Source organism: Euprymna scolopes, chromosome 39 (genome assembly GCF_053919585.1).
Source record: "Euprymna scolopes isolate OS-2025 chromosome 39, ASM5391958v1, whole genome shotgun sequence".
NCBI lineage: Eukaryota > Metazoa > Mollusca > Cephalopoda > Sepiida > Sepiolidae > Euprymna > Euprymna scolopes.
Window position 1 is genome coordinate 13,793,778 of NC_136520.1, and position 13,378 is coordinate 13,807,155.

General features: G+C 34.6%; 1 protein-coding gene across 16 annotated transcripts in view; it reads right to left on the reverse strand.

Moving 5' to 3' along the window:
• LOC145263650 (5-hydroxytryptamine receptor-like) overlaps window positions 1–13,378 on the reverse strand; it is a 1,538,699-nt gene that overhangs the window by 880,353 nt on the left and 644,968 nt on the right. For 2 of the 16 annotated variants that reach the window (XM_080120524.1, XM_080120522.1), the window contains exon 1: window positions 5,479–7,431. The exons of the other annotated variants lie outside the window; for them this stretch is intronic. The gene's annotated coding sequence lies outside the window, so the exon portion shown is untranslated. Of the gene's footprint in view, window positions 1–5,478; window positions 7,432–13,378 lie in introns of those variants that run through there. 16 annotated transcript variants of the gene reach the window in all.

The window sequence follows — 13,378 nt, forward strand, 5'->3', positions numbered from 1 at the left end:
TATTTACAAGGAGCTTTTACGCAGGTATTTAGAGACCTCTTCCTGAAATCAGCATGTGATGTTCCCTAGAAGCTGAGTGACAATAAGTCTCCTCAGGTTTCCAGTACTCTCCATCTCTTTCGATAACATTTGCTAATAAATTTGCTTGCCATTGGTTTAACGTTGGCAGTAGCTATTGGTCTTCGCTGGAATTTGAGTGGCAACAAGCCTCCCCAAGGTATCAGTTCTCTTCGCACTTATTCGGCTGAGGTCTGATCAGTTTATCGGTCATTCCTTCCTCCTTGACTTTACTTGGTTATTTGGTCTCGCTTTTTTTTGGGGGGGAGCAATATGGAGATTAGGGGATGGGGGTGGAGTTGGGTTAAAGAACTTATAGATATGCAGTTTCAATGACCTTGGTTCCATGTAGTGTTTCATGTGTTTCCTTTGCGGCGGTTTGTCTGACCCCTGAGTGTTGCTGCTGTATGTTAGTTTCCCCATTCAAAGGTTGGTTTTCTTTATATTCCAGCTGTTTTGATTATTGTTCTTCGTGGTATTTTTCCAGTCATCTCTTTGATTTCAATTTCTCCAAGTCTTTTTACGAAGTTTTCTTTTGGATTGCTCGTAGTGTTCCTACTATTTTAGGTATTATTTTAATTCTCTTCATGTGCCATGTTCCTTTCAGCTCCCTGGCCTGATCTGTGTATGTTTCTGTTTGTCCTTTTCTTAGATATTCACCATGTGGTCAGCTGGAATTTCAATGCCTACGATTTGGCAGAATTTTTGTTTCTTGTTAATTATTACGACATCCGGTCTTCTTGCTTGGATGGGTTTATCAGTTTGTTGTTGTTGTTGTTATTATTATTATTTTTTAATTATTATCATTATTATAATTATTATTATTATTATTATTAGTCTTATAACGGCATATAATTACATAATAAATCATTAAGTATAATTATTAAACAAAATAAATTTGTATGCATACGGCATGTTTTTTTAAAAATTATTAATAGTATGTGATTAGCAATTATTTATTACTAGCGGGACTCGTTAACCGGCGTTGCCCGGTGGAGGCGCCCTCACACTAACGTAAATTACGGTTGTTGGTAATGGCCATTGCTGGCCTTAATCAATTGCGGACACTGGCGGCCGTAGTTGAAACGAACTAATATTTCACTAGCGATTAGTGCTGGTTTGGGGCGATAACATGCAAAAATGTCATTAAGTGAATGCGTAAATTAGTATAAAAATAACAAAAACCTACCGTACAGTAACTGAATATAAATGTGTTTTTTTTATTTTTTACTATTTTTTGTTTTTGCAAATTATTTATCAACACATTTTTTTAAGAAAAGAGGAATGTTTATTTTGAAACGTAAATTTTTAGATATAAGTACAATGTTTTGTTTTCAAAGTGTTTTCATTTTTTTTTGTTTGCCCAACAGTATTTTATTTTTCTTTTAGACAAGCTAAAAAAAAAATTATGAAAATCATAAATTTTAAGGCGAGCGAGATAGAGAAGAAATAAATGTTTGTTGTTTTGTCCTCGAAGTGAGAGAGAGAGAGAAAGAGAGTCAATATATATATATATATATATATATATATATATATATATATATATATATGTATGTATGTATCTAATATATATATATATATATATATATATCTAATATATATATATATATCTAATATATAATATATATATATCTAATATATATATCTAATATATAATATATATATCTAATATATATATATATATATACAATATACATAATATATATATATATATATATATCTAATATACATATATATAATATATATATCTCTAATACATATATATATATAATATATATATAATATATATATATATATATCTAATACATATATATATAATATATATATATATCTAATATATATATATAATATATATATCTAATATATATATATATATATATAATATATATATATATCTAATATATATACATATATATCTAATATATATATATCATATATATATATCTAATATATATATGTATATATATTTAATATATATAGCTAATATATATATATATATAGCTAATATATATATATATATATATATATATATATAGCTAATATATATATATATATATCTAATATATATATATATATATCTAATATATATATATAATATATATATAATATATATATATATATATATATATAATATATAATATACATATATAATATATATATATATATATATATAGATGTAGGAGTTTATTATAATGCCTAAGTGTGTCTTAAATGGCGTTCTAAAGTTACATAACATAGTGACTAATAGTCTAGACGTAATACATTTGTATGTTGCATCTGTTGTTGGATACCTACGATACTTTGGTCTAAGGTTTAATTTCAGCAATCAAAATATTGTATAGGAGATTAGAAGTGTTAATAAATTATTATTTGTTATGATTAATAGTTTTACTTAATTTATATAATATAATTATTAATATGTATATGCTCGTATTATATTTATTATTATATTAATTTTTGTCATTTTATTAATTATTATATGTTAGTATTATCGATTTTCTTGGTGTTGGTTGAGTTGGCGTTGGTGGTGTAGTTGCTGTTGTTAGTGGTAATGGTAGAGACGGTGTTGTAGTTTTGTTGTTATTGTTTTTGTTGTTGCTGTTGGTGGTGGTGGTTGTGGTTGCATTTTTCTGGAAGAATCGTGTTCAGCCATTTCATGGCCCGTCAGATCGTATTTTGGGTTTGATACGCATTTCCGTTTCTAATTTCAGCTTCAAACAGAAATGCGTTCTCATCCCCCCTCCCCACGCCACCCTCCACCATTTTCAAGGTTTGTTATCTCTATTCAAATGTCTTCGATCCTTGTCATGCTGTCACCCGCCGGAATTCCGAAAACGTTAATCTCCGCAGTTGACTTGCAAAATGTCGCAGTCCACCTCCCTTTTCTTTCTTTTTTTTTTCTTTTCTTACTTTCCGCTCTTCTGTCTCTCTTTTAGTCTCTCTATCTTTTTCTCTAAGTCTATGTTTCCTTTTTTTCTTATCTTTGTCTTTTTATGTCTTTCTCGCTGCAAGTGTATATGTGTATTGATCTTTCAATCTGTCTCTCTTTACTCCCTCGCCCTTTCATATCTCACTTTTATTTCTTCCTCCTTTCCCCCCACTCGTTCCTTCTCTTCCTTTTCTCTTCAATACGTATTCTAAAATGTGTCTATCATTTGTCCCCGTCTTCTTCTCTTTTTGTTTTGCCCTCTCTCTTTCCTATTTCTTTCTTTCTCGCACTCACTTTCTGCATCTCTTTGTCTTGGATATAAGATTATGTGTTACTTACGCATATTTAGCCCCCTCTCTGTTACTCTCTACCTTCTCGTCTGTCTATGCAATATCAGTTTTCCCCATTTCTTTCTTTTGTCTTATCTTTCTATTCAATCGCCTCTCTTTTCCCTCCTTTCTTCACTCTTTACTCCAAGGCCTTTCCCTATGACTCTTTCTTCATTTCTCATTCTCCTCCAGTTCCCTCTCTCTATCTCCCTTTCTCTATCTCTCTCTCTCTCAAGCTTCTGTCTATCTCTTTGATAATCTGCATATGTTTTCGCTTTCCTCTTTCCTACCCCCTACCCCCTACCTTTGTATTTCCGTATATGAGTTCCTATCTTTCACGCTCAATTTTTAGATAACTGTTATGCATTTCTCTTTTTATTTGGCACTCTCTCCAAATCTCTTTTCCCTATAAAGGGAAGAATGATAAAAATTGTCGGCATTAGAAAAGAGGGCATTATTCAATTTCCGGTTGATCAAAGCAGGTTTTCATTTTTTTATAACAGACCATCTTCTAGTTGGCCAGTTGTGTGCAAATCCCAAGAACGATCGATGCCTTCTATCATGTCTAATAGTGACATAATGTTCAACAAACGAAATCGGAGATGTGCGGCTGTAAAAATATTGCTCTTTACCGAATCGAATTATGAAAACAGGACCATTGTCAGCGCCCTAAAAATACAAATCCAGACGGATCAACGTTTGAGAGAGCAGCTCAACGCATTAGACGGTTCTTTCTGACACGGGTAATGTTTACGGTGTGGTTTTAAATGAGGGAAAAATTATGCCCCCTCACATCTTCGAAGTCAGCTTGAAAATCAACACGAAAGTGTACCTGGGATTTTATTAAGAGTGTGGTGATCACCTGGTGCAATTTGTTGGCCGCTGGCAGACCATTGGTGTTGCTGACGGATTCGGCCAAAGAGATCCAAGCTTGGCTTTAGAAAGAGTACTATGATTCTGTACACTTCTCTCATTGGGATCCGCTCCTTCTCCGACCTGAACACGCTGGACTACTTCGTTTGGCTATACGGTGAGAAAATTACATCCCAGGATACAAAAACCATCGCGATCGCTGGCATCCGCTCAGTATTCACCGAGCTCTCGCCGGCGCTTTTGGTAAAGAAAAACATTCTTCTAGTTCCAGACTTGTATCAAAGCAGTAATTAGGGCTGAAGGCGGCTAAATTAAATAGATAGGAGCTATACCTAAATTGATTTTTTTAAAAATCTTTAAAACTAAAATTTTTTTTAGCTCGACAACTTTATCGTTCAACCCAGAATATTTTCTATCATTTTCTTTCTTTGATTATCTATAATTATTTTGTTCGTTCTCTCTGTATTATTTATGTCTCTCTTAATCTCAGATAATCCGTTCCTGTTTTTTTTTTTTGATTAGGTATTTCTCTCTCTCTCTCTCTCTCACACACACACACTCTCTCTCTCTCTTATTCTCTCTCTATCTCTCTCTTATTCTCCCTATATTTCTCCAGGTTTTTCTGTCTTTTTCGTTTGCCTTCTATTCAATGATGAGCAACTATTTCTCTTCATCCTTCTTTTTTAATTTGACTCTCTACTATGTTCTTGTTGGGATTTGCGACGGTCCCATAATAATCTGCTAAGGCCCTTTTCAATTCTAGCCAATTTAACCCTACATTATTTGCCAGTAATCCGTTAATGAAGAGTCCAAACCGAGCCCCATAGTGGTCAATAGTGCTGCCTGGCAGTTTTCTTCATCCGCAGCACAGACTATCCTAAACTATCATTCTATATCTTGCAAACACACCCTATACCCACCGTCCCTTCTATTTTCTAAAGTTCTTATATTCTTTGGAAGGGACTCACCTCGTAAGTTTTTTTTAGATGGGCCCCCACAGCGTTCCTAAGCTCCATGGTTAAGCGCTGTACGAAATTTGAAAAGATTTGCTGTTCCATCAAACAAATACTACGTCAGATGAGAAAACAAAAGTACAAAAAGACAAAAAAAAAAACTCTGTATGATTAATTTTGTCAAACAATCACGAATTGTTTTCTTTTCTTTTTTTTCTCTTTTTCTTAGCCGAAAGCTTGATTTTTTTAAAATGTATATATATATATATATATATATATATATATATATATAACCTTAGAACAGAAGCAAGCAAGGAAAGAACCGAGTTCGACTTACCTCGTTTGTCTTTTGTTTTGTTTTTCTTTATTTTTCCCTCTTTTTCTCTTTTTTCTCCTTTAAAATGAAAGTTTTTGATTTTTTTTTTGTTTTTTTGTTTTTTCAATTTGACAGTCTTGATTTGTTTGTTTTTTTTTCAATAATCTGTCCGTAGTAATAAGTTTTTTGGTTTTTTTTTACCCTTTTTTTGTTGCGTTATCGTGGTATTCTCCGTAGTATTCTTCGTGGATTCCCTCTTTTTTATTCTTGCTGAATAAAAGTGGTGACGACACCAAATTATACGTCTGTTACATATAGGTCTGTTGGGAAACGTCTAGTGATTAAAATGACAGTTGATTCATTTATCAATGAATCCGAGATATTTTTTATAAAGCAGACTTGGTTTATTAGGAAATATCCATATGCACACAATGCGGCGACGGCGGAGGTGGTGAGAGAGGTGGATTGCGAACGTAACAGTCGGTCCTCGTGTCGTCTGTGCGTGTCTCTCCCCCCTCTCTCTCTCTGTCTTAGTTTTGTTTACAATCTCAATTTATGGACTTTCTCGACCTGGAAACCCATAAACCAATTGACGTCAAGGATCCATATTTTGACAAGCCCGATTTTGCTTTTGGTCTGACCCACGACCGAATTATGTCATCTCCCGGTCACTATAATTCCCGGATTTTCATGGTTGATTTTTGTCGGCCCAGACATGAATTCATTGGCACCTTGCTCCATAAAACGGCTTGACCCAAAAACGATTTGCGTCACAGATCCATGTAATCACAATTCTCGGGCTTCACTTTTGTCGGCCCGGATACGAGTTCATTGTCGTTTGCCTCTCCATAACAGTTGCTTGCGCCCCCCCCCCATTTACTATTTCCGTCTCTCTCCTTTTCTGATCCCTCACTTTCCGTTTCTCTCTCGTTCTCCGTGTCTTTCTTTGTGTTTTACTATATCTCTCTTTCTCTATTTCTTGCTTTCCCTCTCCACCTTCACTGTCTGTTTCTTTTTCCTCTTTCCTTACATATATCTTTTCTCTTTCTTTCTCTCTTTCAACTCTACTCTTCCTCTATCTTTTATTCCCCTCTCCCACTCTCTCTGTCTATCTCTCTCTCTCTCTGTCTCTGTCTATCTCTCACTCTCTCTAACCTGTCGGCGTTTTCTTCTATCTACTCCCTCTCATTCGGTATTTCTGTTCTGCTTGTCTTGTTTTGTTTTCTCTCTCTATCTCTCTTTCTTTTTGTCTTTCTTAAATACTGTTTCTTCTTCCTCTTCTTTTTTCCGATATCACATAGGTCGTAGAAACCCCAAAGTTCCACTCGTTTACTTTACTTAAATTCCTTATGCGTTTTTTTTATTTCCATCAAATCGCAGGCAGTTATGACCTAAGATCGGAAGGCGGAGTAGAGGCAAGACAGCGACATTACATAGGGACAATTCGGACATATAAAACATTGCTTCAGTAATCTCGTCTGCGTTCTCCTCTAGGTGAGACTTACATCATAAGCATTACATTTACTCCAGCCCAAAAACTGAAGCGAGGCTTGATCTTTTGCGCAACTAATTCACATAGTATTTTTCCGTTGCAATTACTAAATGAAGAATTTTGCTCATCATCACTAGCACCATCGTCATCGATTACTCAAACAACAATTATATCAGTGGACACAATCGAATTTACTATTGTGCTTTGCATGAATGCGAGTCAGATGGGGTTTGTGGGGTATTTGCTAAAGAAAGTCCCCGGTGGCGTTTAATAATCAACCTATCACGCAATCTACATATATATATATATATATATATATATATATATATATATATATATATATGTGTGTGTGTGTGTGTGTGTGTGGGTGGGTGTGTGTGTGTATGAGTGTGTGTGTGTATATAGTTTAGAACGGGTACCGACCGCGTACTATATAAACAATGAGAAACCGTTATTGTTTCGACAAATTGCTAGGGGAATTACTCTCGGGATTGGTTTTTAGAATAATGATTGTTCAAGCACACGCCTACGCGGGCTGAGATATTTAAAAATGTACTTGGACACCGGCGACCTATTGGGTGAGTGTATATATATATATATATATATATATATATATATATATATATATATATATATATATATATATATATGTATATATATATATATGTATATATATATATATATATGTGTGTGTGTGTGTGTGTGTGTGTGTGTGTGTGTGTGGTGTGTGTGTGTGAGTTGCTTTTAATAATTTGCCCGGTTTTAGGGAGACTTTTATTTATAGTATACTCACAGCATACTTGTTTCCTTCGAAGTAATCTTCGATTGCAATGTATCTTTAATCTCCACAAGTGTCTCATAACGACAACCTCCAAGATTTATTTGCATAGATATCACCACTTATCAAGGCAAGAGGCCAGTTGAGGATAAGGGTTAAAATGTGTACAGTAGAAATTGGACAATATAGTAATCGTATATAATGGTAATTCAGTAAATTTGTTAACTTAATATGGAACGGCTCATCAAAAACTTGTTTACGTTAGACTCGAAGACATCCCTTTTTCACTGAAATAAGGAATAAGCATAAATCACAGGGCGCAAGTTTTGATCTAAATGGAAGATGAGGAATTCTCTTGGTAAAAAAATATGTGACAAGAATAGATTCGTGGACTGGTGCAATCGCGCAAATTTTTCGGATTTTCAGTTCCTTGCGAGTGGATTTGTGTGTATACAGTTCCCACACTGACATCATATTGTGTACTTAATGTCTCTAAAGACACGCGACGGTCCTTATCTATGACATTATTTTATTTGGCCCATCAACACTTGCGGTATGACTTTCTTACTTGACCAACACTTCTCATAATACCTCACAGATTACCAGCTTTCCTTGAAGCACTTATGTCAGTTAACTGCGTCGATTGATATATTGCAGATCAGTAAACATCAATATTTCAATAAATATTTCAATATATATATGTCACAAAAATTAAAAATTGCATAATCAAGTGACTACTTTAAGGTTAGTTATTTTCCTAAATTTTATTCAAATTCATGCGATATTCACAAAGTTATGACTTTTATTTCGCTATCAAGGAATTTTTAGGGGTCAAAGTTAATAAAATTGATCACTTCTTTTTTGCTCAACATACACCTCCAAACACCCGGACAACACCGGGCTAAAATGCTAGGCTATACTCCTATAAACTCGTTTTTCGTTTGTGTGTATTGATATTCATATTAAATCTCATCTTTTCTAATTATTGTATTTATTTGCTTCCCCACCAAAGCAAATTGGCACAAGGCCGTTTTTAGTGTGGGGTAAAACCCAGCTCCCCTAAAAGTAGGCAAAAAGGGGCACTCTGGTTACAAAATAAATAATTGTCCCAGTATAGATGGTTTCCCCTCCATTGACTGGTACAAATTATCTTAAGTGCTGCATCTGCAGAACATATACTACACCTTGATCTCGGCCCGAAGGACAAGAACAACAAAAAAAGGCAATCCTCTTTTCTAATTATTTAAAAAGAAAACACAATGTTCTTATGTATGGATCGTAGCATTGCATTCAGTAGCAAAAGATTTAGCTAATTTGCATATTCTTTTAAACATTCATTTTATGTAATTCCCTATTAGTTTTTGCGGTTTTCTTGTGGGATGATCAGTCTTAGTTCACTATTACGTGTAATTATATTCATGCAGATATTCTACATGATTTATACTTGCATAATATTTGCGTAAAAAGTGTGCAGTAAACCCCAAAAGATTTCCATACATATTTATCTATACGTATATATTTTTGTTAAATCTATAAAAGTGAAAGTTTCTCTGTGTGTGTGTGTCTGTCTGTCTGTGTACATTTTCCAACGCAATAACTCTGTCAATTTTCAGTCTACAGACTCGAAATTTTATATACCGGTACTGAGGTTTAGGAAAATCTTTGTAATCCATTTTCGGCCAAAAATTGGGTATTAAGGTGTCAAAGTTTAACGATCTGACATTTGAGAAATCTACCAAACTCCTGCGACAATTTTGAGTCTACACACTTGAAATTGTAGATCTAGGTTCTTTGGACATGAATCTTACTTAATAACTTAATTTAAGCGCAGAACAATTAATTTTAAGGGGTCATAATAGGAGTCAAATAAAAAATATTGAAGATTTTTTTTTAACATCCACATCAAACATCCGGGCAACGCCGGGCTGAAATTCTAGTATATCTATCAAAGTGAACGTTTATGGGTGTCTGTCTGTGTGTATGTGTATCTGTCTGTCTGTGCACATTTCCCTACGCATTAACTCTATCAATTTTTAGTCTACAGTCTCGAAATTTGATATAAAAGGTTCTGAGATTTGGAAAAATCAATGTGATCGGTTTTCTGAAAAAAATTCCGCTGTTAAAGGGTCAAATTTCAACACATTGACCTTTGAGAACTCTACAATACTCCTCCGAGAATTTGAGATCTAAACACTTGAAATGTTAGATCTAACTTAATAACTTGAGCCCAAAAGAATAAATGTTAAGGGGTCATAAAAAGAGTCACAGTTAAACCCCCTTTTTGTTTTTTCTCAGCATACACCTCCTAACACTCGGGCAACGCCACGCTGAAATGCTAGTGTATTGAATATACGAGAGGCGTGCAATAAGTAATTCCCCTGACCAACTTCCCATAGCAGTAGAGCAACGAAACTTGGCACCGTTATTAGTCTTTCTCTACATAGGAACCACCCAGAGTTATGCATTTCTCCCATCGTTTGATGCAGCTCTGAAGACGTGACTTCAGAAATAAAGAGTGCATCATCAGGGAAACGCTTTTCTTTACAAAAACAACTTCATGGCTGGGAAGAGGTGAAAGTCAGGACAGTAAGGAGGATCGGGGAGGAGTTCATAACAACACGCCAGTGCTTCTGATCTGGCGATATGCGAGTTGTAGACTGCAGGAGGAGGGTAACTTTGCTTATCTCGCCCCGCTTCTTGATCTTGATAGCTTCCCTTAATTTCCTCAAAAGTGAAGCGTAATAGGCTCCTGTAATTGTGGTACTCTTTTCCAGGAAATCTGTCACCAGTAGTCCGTCCTGGTCCCAGAAGACTGTGAGTATCACCTGCCAGCGGAGGGGTGTCTCCTTGCCTTCTTTGGAGATGGTGAGTTTAAGTGCTCCCACTGCATTGACTGGGCTTTGGTCTCTGGATCATAGTTATGGACCCAGTCTTTTGAAAATCTTTGAGTAATCTTCATGGCATATCTCCAAATTCATCCTCGCGCACTCGACGCGTCCTCACTTCTGGAAGGGTTTGAACAACCTGGGAATCCATCTGGCAGACACCTTATGCATATGTAAATAGTTATTAATGATAGTTTCCACAGACGCTGTAATAATCTTGACATCATGGGCTATTTGGCTAATAGTAATGCGCCGATCTCGCAAAATGGCAACCTCAACTTGACGGAGAGATGCCTCACCAATGGCAGAAGGGTGGCGACAAGGTCTGGCAGTTTTTTTCCACAAACTTCCGGCCATATTTGAATTCAGGATGCCAGCGTTTTACAAGGTCATATGATGGGGTATTATCGTCATAAGTTTCTTTCCTTTCATCAAAAGTCTCCTGCGGTGTACGTCCTTTCAAATACAAAAACCGGACCACTGCTCGACATTCAACAGGTTCCATCTCACACCTGACTCAGTTAAAACACCTGTAAAACATAAATCACAATTCGTTCAGAGCTGTAATTCTTAACATAAACCGGAAAGGTATAAATCATTGCACATGCAAAATTTCAGCCATATCAGGCAACGGGAAGTGTGTCAGTGGCATTACTTATTGCACGCACCTCGTATGCAAGTTGTGAAATCGTATATATATTATGTTTATATATATATATATTCTATATTATATATATGATATATATATATTATATGCATTATATCATATATATTATATAAATATGTATATATATATTATATGTGTATATATATTTATTATGTTTATATATAATATATATATATACATGTATATTATACATACATACCCACCCACACACACGCATATATATATATATATTTAATTAGTTCCAACTAAATACACTACTAAAATCAAACTTCCGCCCCACTCCTTCGAGAAGAGAAACTATTCTAAATGTAAGGCCGTCAAATATTAATCGTCATAATCCATAGGACGCTAATAAAAGCAGAAAATATGGTTATAAAAATGATTATAGTCGTGTAATGTAGGCGTGATTATGAAATCCTTCCCCATCCTCTCTACTCTCCTGACTTTAACCTCTTCCCAGCCATGAAGTTGTTTTTGAAAGAAAAGCGTTTCGCAGATGATGCAGCCTTGATTTCTGAAGTCACGTCGTGGTTGGAGAACCAAGCTGGGATGTTCTACAAAAACAGTCTCCAGAGCTGCATCAAACGATGGGAGAAATGCATAACTCTGGTTGGTTCCTATGTAGAGAAAGACTAATAACTGTGCCAAGTTTCGTTACTCTGCTCTTATGGGAAGTTGGTCAGAGGCATTACTTATTGCACGCTCCTCGTATATACATATATATATATACATGTGTATACACACACACATATATATATACATATATATGCACGTCTTTACCTATATATACATATATACCTATATACAGGGTGACACACAAAAAACAAAAGCTAAATGGAGGCCATCTAAAACATATGCTATAGAACGGAGAAAAAAAAACTAAATACCCTTGTGTTTTGATGTGATGTTTTGAAATATAATAAACTATTTATGGCCAAAATTTCATTTCATTCAGACAAACCACTAAGAAATGGAGCCTAATAAGAGTTAGGCCCGTTTTTGGGGTCACACTGTATATCTCTCTCTCTATATATATATACATATATACATATACACATGTATATGTATAAGTATGTATAAGTATATATATATAAGTACATATATATATACATATATATGCATATATATACATACATATATATGCATATATATATATATATATACATAAATATACATATAATATATACATATATATACATATATATAAATATATATATACACATATATGCATATATCTATACACATATATAGATACAGATATATGTACATGTATATATATATATATATATATATATATATATATATATATATATATACACACACGGCCCATTCACGTTGACACACTGATTCTCGCCAGATCACCGCGATTAAGCAACAGTGAGCCTGGCCAGTACCAGAGTGGTCACCATTTTGAAAAGTTATAAAAATTTCCAGGTTGGTATATGGAGGTGCATTCATTCATTGGGAAAGATACACCTTTAGCCCTCGTTAAAACATGAATATAGGAGAAGGAAACTCTCATGTAAAACCTGCGGTCTACTGTATACTCTGTCCTGTGGCAATTATCTACACCGACGGAAGTTAGCAGAAAAACAAGAAAGGGTGGATGGTTCTCAATCTCATTGGCTATACGTGTGCTCCTCCTACTGCTAACCCTGCCGCCTGTCACACATTTTTATATCATTCACACTGAAGAAGGCTGAAAGATCGGTCGAAAATATATAATTTTGAATGGAACATAAGCCTTTTTTTTTGTTTTGTTTCGAAAGAATTTCTATATTCCTACACGTAAAGACATAGGCACTAAATACCGAAAATATATAAACATTTAAAAATTATCTATTGGTGTTTATCTACACACACACACACACACACACACACACACACACACACACACACACACACATACACACACACACACACACACATATATATATGAGAGAAAGAGTGTGTTAATGTTTGTGTGAGTATGTATGTGTGTGTTAGTGTGAATGCCAACGGAATTAAAGGAATAAATTGTAAGCTAGTCAACAAAATGCTATTTGCAATATAGAATTTCATCATTTATTTGTTATATATATATATATATATATATACAT